This window comes from Corvus brachyrhynchos, unplaced genomic scaffold (genome assembly GCF_000691975.1).
Source record: "Corvus brachyrhynchos isolate BGI_N302 unplaced genomic scaffold, ASM69197v1 scaffold200, whole genome shotgun sequence".
NCBI classification, from domain to species: Eukaryota; Metazoa; Chordata; class Aves; order Passeriformes; family Corvidae; genus Corvus; species Corvus brachyrhynchos.
In genome coordinates this window covers 7008660-7014304 of record NW_008236184.1, presented here as the reverse complement: position 1 = coordinate 7014304, position 5645 = coordinate 7008660, and the positions used below count along the sequence as shown (strand labels likewise).

At 51.1% G+C, this 5645-nt stretch overlaps 1 long non-coding RNA gene across 1 annotated transcript in view; it reads right to left on the bottom strand.

Annotated features, from left to right (window-relative positions):
• Positions 1-5645, bottom strand: part of LOC108447207 — a 17520-nt gene that overhangs the window by 7794 nt on the left and 4081 nt on the right. The window contains exon 2 of the long non-coding RNA XR_001862627.1: positions 1583-1756. This is a non-coding gene — a long non-coding RNA (uncharacterized LOC108447207). The remainder of the gene's footprint in view (positions 1-1582; positions 1757-5645) is intronic.

The following is a 5645-nucleotide window of genomic DNA, read 5'->3' as shown; positions in this document are numbered from 1 at the left end:
ACCTGTTGATACGCCTTTTTACACCCAGTTGTGGGGAGCCAATCTCACCAGTGGGTTAGGTGCACAGATCACAGCCATGGTCAAGTTGTTTAATTTTTGCTTCCCCTCTTCTCAACAAAAAACCAACAAGCCAGCCCAATCCTGCAGCATGTCTGCCAAAATGCATGTTTACCACAGAAATGGTGGCTCAGAATGAACCACTGAGGTCTGCACCCTCAAACCAGGGGGCAAAGGAAGTCAGCGTCACTGGAACAGGAGCATAAATCAGAATATTGATTTAAATGTAACTATTGATTTAACCCCTTCTGCTGCTTCCCTGTGTTCTCTACATGCTCATCCATGTCATAAAGAACATAATTTCAGACAACTCCATGGTTGCAAGACATCGATCCACAAAACTCCCGAGTCCCTTTGTGCTCAGGAACCAGGCAGGGTGGCAGGTAGGGATCAGAATCAGGATGGCATGGGATGGGCCTGAGAGCAGGAGTACATGAAGCAGGATTGTATTACCAGAGGTCACCAGTGCTACAGGTACCAGATTACACTTCTCTGAGGATTTGTTTCTTGCCACAGCAAACAAAATCAGGTTCTGAGGATGTTACCATGTATATCTATAACATATTTTTATATATCCCAGCAGCTCCAGGAGGATTCCAATGTTGCATTGCATGCAGGAAAGCCAGTGGCTGCAATGCACCCAGAGATGCTGCCTTACCTTAAACTCAACAAGAAAAATCCCTCAAGCACCTCTGGGGCTGCAGCTTCACCTTCTCAAAGTGGCATGCACAGAGCAGAGGTGTTTTGGGGAGCTCCCATGCCTAGACAGAGTAGGGAGGCAGTGGGAGGTCAGGACTATGGAGCAGGAAGTGATTCCCCCCCAAACTGAGTCTGGTTTGAAAGCCTGGAAAGCACTAATACTAACAAATAGTCAGTGTGTTTATATCCCACCTTCCTGCTGGAGAGCAGGGGTTATTTTTGGCATATTTTGTCATTGGTGGAGATGTCAGTGAAAGCCAGGAACAGTGAAGAGCTATTGGGAGAGCCCAGAGGCAACTGTCCCAGGCACAGGATGATGAGATGAGGGATGTGGGAAGCTGCTCCAAGCCATTTACACAGGGATCGGGTTTTGCCTGCAGGATGTGGGGCACAGCCTTGGCTTCAAAACACCTGGGGACCAAAAGCAGCATGGGCCGTCCTATTCCAGCCCTGTTCTAGTCCCGCACTGCTCCCATTCACCCTGTGCAGCAATGGAGCAGGAGAGTTATCCTGAGCCCTCACCCACCAGGTGCTTCACTCCTTCTCACCTTTCATGCATAAACCATGGCCATCACCAGGACACCAACAGTGATGTTCTGGCATCATCAGTCACCTCTTCCAGCCTGCACCTACTGTCTTTCATCAGGGCTTACTGTTCATGCTGAGTTAAAACAGAAAGGAAGAAGAGAGCACAAAGCAGCATTGCTCATTGCCCACTTTCCACTCTGCCACAGGGCTTGGCCATGTTCCTTCAACTCACTGCTGGTTTTAAGATCATTTAAACCACTAACTTGTCCCATTTTCCCCCAGCAAGTGACCTTCTTACCGACAGTTTTGGATCTGCTTTGTCCCTCCTGTGAGCACCAGACGTCCTCTGCAGCCAGGACTGCTTTTCCTTACAAAACCATCAAGATCAGCAGGGAGAGCACATGAATTCCTGTGAGCGCTTGCAGGCTGATGGCTTTGGCAGATAGCTGGGTCTTCTCTTCCAGATATGTAACTAAAATAGGGAGCAAGAGTAGCTGGAAAACCCAGGTTTGATTAGGGCAGAAGCTTGGACTGGTATCAGCCAAGAGGAAAACAGGTAAAACCAGGATTTTGGCAGGTCGTGTTTTATAGGCCAAGCCTCAGACCAGGCATGATAACCCTGACTGCCCCACTGCAGCAGGGAATGTGGCTGGAAGCACCATCCTTTCACATGGCTTGTCCAAAAACCCCAAGATTTAAGCCCAGAAAGCTGGTGGAGAGGTGAAGAAAGACCTTTTTCTGTGTCAGCTCCAGATGTGTGGTCTCCCATCTCTCCAGCCTTTGCTGCTGCTAATTCCCCATGCATCACCCAAGGATTTGGCCACCCCCACAGTACTTGGCTAGCACAGGTAGTGTGGAGGACTGCAGTCCACCTGAGAACTGATTTAGTCCCACAACCATGCCATTGTGAGAAGGTGCCATGGGCTCTACCTGGCATCAAGAGCCTGAATTGAGCCCTACCCTTGCGCATCCATTCAGACCCAGCACTTTCTCTGGATCTCTCTGTTTTAGCCCCAACCAAACAGATGAAATTAAGAACACCCCCATTAATTTGCCATGTATATGAAGGGGTAGAGGATTTCTCCTCCAGCTCAGGAGCCCTGTGGCCTCACTGAGCCCAGCATTGGTTTCCAGTGTCACAGGCGTGTTCACCTCCTCCTCCCCAGTGCTGAGCAGATAACAGGGCAATTGCCATAATAAGTCTCTGTCCAGCCCTGCTCAAACCAATTAACGAAGCCAGGCACTAATGAACTTGGCTTCAGAGCACCCCGGAGATGGGTTATTGCCATTTGAAGTGGAGGAAAACCAAGGCGAGAGCAGGTGGAGTGGCTGACCCTGGTCATGAGGTACCTCAGGTTGGATGCAGGAGACAGAGCTCCCTGCCTGCAGCAGGGAAAGGATGGCAGGTAGACATGAGGGTGACCACAGCTCTCTAATGTGGTGTCTGTGGCTGGAGAGACTGGTTTGTCCATGTTTGGGAGGGCAGGAGGGACTCCCCACCCACTGCAGTCCTGTCTCATCCCTGAGTGGCTTTGGGGAAGCTGTGTCTCTGCAGCCAGAGCTTCTGACACCCAGCACTGCGGAATTCCTCTACATCCTCCCCACCGAGTTTTGCAAGACCCCAAATGCGGCCATTGAGGCACAGAGCAGGAAGACTCATGGGACCCCTTGCGAAGAAACTTCCTCAGTTAATGACTCACCATCCCACCCTCCCTGGTGTCACTCGTGACTGCATTTCACTTTGCTGCAGCAGCATTTCACCATCTCTTATCAAAGTAGAAGACAACAGGCCAGCCTGTCCTGGCTGCAGACACATGCTCAACACCTCTCCCCTGCAGCATTTTTGGACCAACCTCCCTGTTGTGAACTGAACATCCTCTTGCAAACAACAGGTTCCCCTGCAATGCTGGAGGGGGTCAGAGTGGGTCTCTCCAGGTCTGCCTGCAAGGTTAAGGATAGCTGATAGATCACAGGGATGTGGCCTCTGCACCGCATGCTCTCACAGCACACACGTCCTTACATGCATGCTGACTGCATGCTAAAAATATTCTTCACTTTTTGACCGATTAAAATTTTCCAGGAGAGCTGGAACCACAGCCCGCACCCTATCTGTACAGCCAGAGGCTTCCCCTCACCTCCCCCAGCCCTGCCAGGAAAACAGAGAATACTGAACACAGTTCCAGTAATTTGGGGGTTTTTGGTTGTTTTAAAAGCCTGGCTAAAATATAATCTGTTTTCAATAGTTTATTTTGTGATGTCTGGCACCATCCTGGAGCCAAACTCAGCACTGTGACACCCTGTCTTGCTCTCACACTCCCACTGAGAAGGCTGTGGGTGAGCTGTTATGATCCCACTTCCCACCCAAAATCCCGTTTTGATGGCTCAGGAAATTAAACAAAGAAAACATGTTTTAAAACCACCTCCCACCTGGCGTTAGGCAGCAGAGAGCTAACACTGGCTTGGTGACAGCTCTGAATGCTGATGGCCAGTCATGATTTTCTTGTCATATCTTTCAGAGGTGCCTGTTGTGCTAGGTAAAGACGGAATCTGAAGGATGCTGTCAAACCCCTGGCCACTGGCCAGGCCCCTCTGTGCCATCACCGATGCTTGTGGCAGCATTTTGCCTAATTTGGCTCTTGGCCATGGAGGAGGAGCAGGGGAGGCCACAGAAGGTGTTTATACAACATGGGGATTGTCTCGGCGAGACCAGAGTCTTTGCCAAACCTGGAGCTAAGCTGATAGGAAGGAGATGTCATCAGTGAGTTTTTGCTAATTATCACTAATAATTATTTGCGTGTACTTTCCCTTAAGAACTCCAGTCCTGGCTCAACCCCTGCTGCTCCTGCAGCCCTGTGCAACTGGAGCAAACAGGAGGGTCTTACCCCAAAATCCTGCAGGTGAGAGGAGAGGGAGGGCAAGTGCAGTGCTTGGGGCAATGCCTTGACCATGGTGGTCAGCATGATGCATCCTCCCTCTTGATGCTTTCTTGCTGCTCACAGCAGTTACAGCCAGTTAGACCCTGTCTGTCCTCCCTTGGCTTTTCCAAGTGTATTTGGTGCCTCAGCCCCTTGTCAAAACCGAGATTCATCACAGCAAAGCTATTAGCTGCTCCCTCCCATATGAGATGTCTTTCTGCTGACACGGCAATCATTCTCCTGTCAATGTGCCTTGACAGTACCAGGATTTCTCATTTCAAGTCCTGGTGTGTCCCAGGGTGATTCCCAGCTCCCCCATTAACCCCTGGCCCTGCAGGATGGGGGTAGCCAGCCCTGATGGATGCTCTGCTATCCCTTCCACCTCTGGTTAGCAGAAGCTGCCTCCTATTTTTCCTCTCAGCACTTCCCTTACCTATGCAGAAGAGCATTTAACCTGGAGGTAGAGGGTGTCAGACTTTTATTCTCCTTTCCTTCTTATTTTCTGTGCTGAGAACAATGGAGGCAAGGTTTGCAGAGGGAGGTAATGTCTTTTTTTAGACTGACTGAAATAATTAGAAGAAAAACCAGGCAGGCTGTTGGGTACACGAGCCCTCCAGCAGGCCTGAAATAGCTGCAGAAGTCTGCAAAGCTGAATACCAGTGGTGAACAATGGCTCTGAGCATGACTAGTGTTAACCAGTTCTGCTACCAAAGACCATTCCCCAGCTGTTTTCCTCGAGTGAATAAGTGGCATCAGCCCTCTGCCAAAATGCACTGTCTAGAGACCACCCCATGGCCAGGAGCTAGCACTGTGGCTGAGGGAGCCACATGGCTACACAGACCTGAGCCCTGCACATTGCTCCACACTGGGTTCATGGAGCATCCCTCAACCTCTCTACACCCTGCACCCTGTCCTGCTGCTCCTGGGGCCTGACCTGACCGCAGCCCCAGAGACACTGTGACACTCTGGACCCTGCCCCACCCCTGGGACCCTGCTTGACCCTGAGGACTCACTGATTTCAGGCGCTGTCTTACTACAGGGGTCTGGCCTGGTCTCAGGGGACCCTCTCATCCCAAGGGACCATGTGAGACACCAGGGAGCCCCCTGACCTTTAGGACCTGCTGATTTCAGGGACTCTCCTATGACGGGGGTCTAGCCTGATCCCTGAGGGCCCTGCCTTACCTCAGGAACTGTATCTGACCTCGGGGACTCTGTCTAATCCTGGGGATCCTATTGGACCCTGGGGACCCCGACAGACACTGGGGACCTTCTGATTTCAGGAATCCTCCAATTTCAAGGATTCTCCGATTTCAGGGACATTGTCCTAACACGGGGGTTTTGCCTGATCCGTGGTGACCCTATCTGACACCAGGGGATCTTTCCCACCCCAAGCTCCATGTCCCACCCCGGGTATCCTGTCATCCCTGGTTATCCTGTCCCACCCCA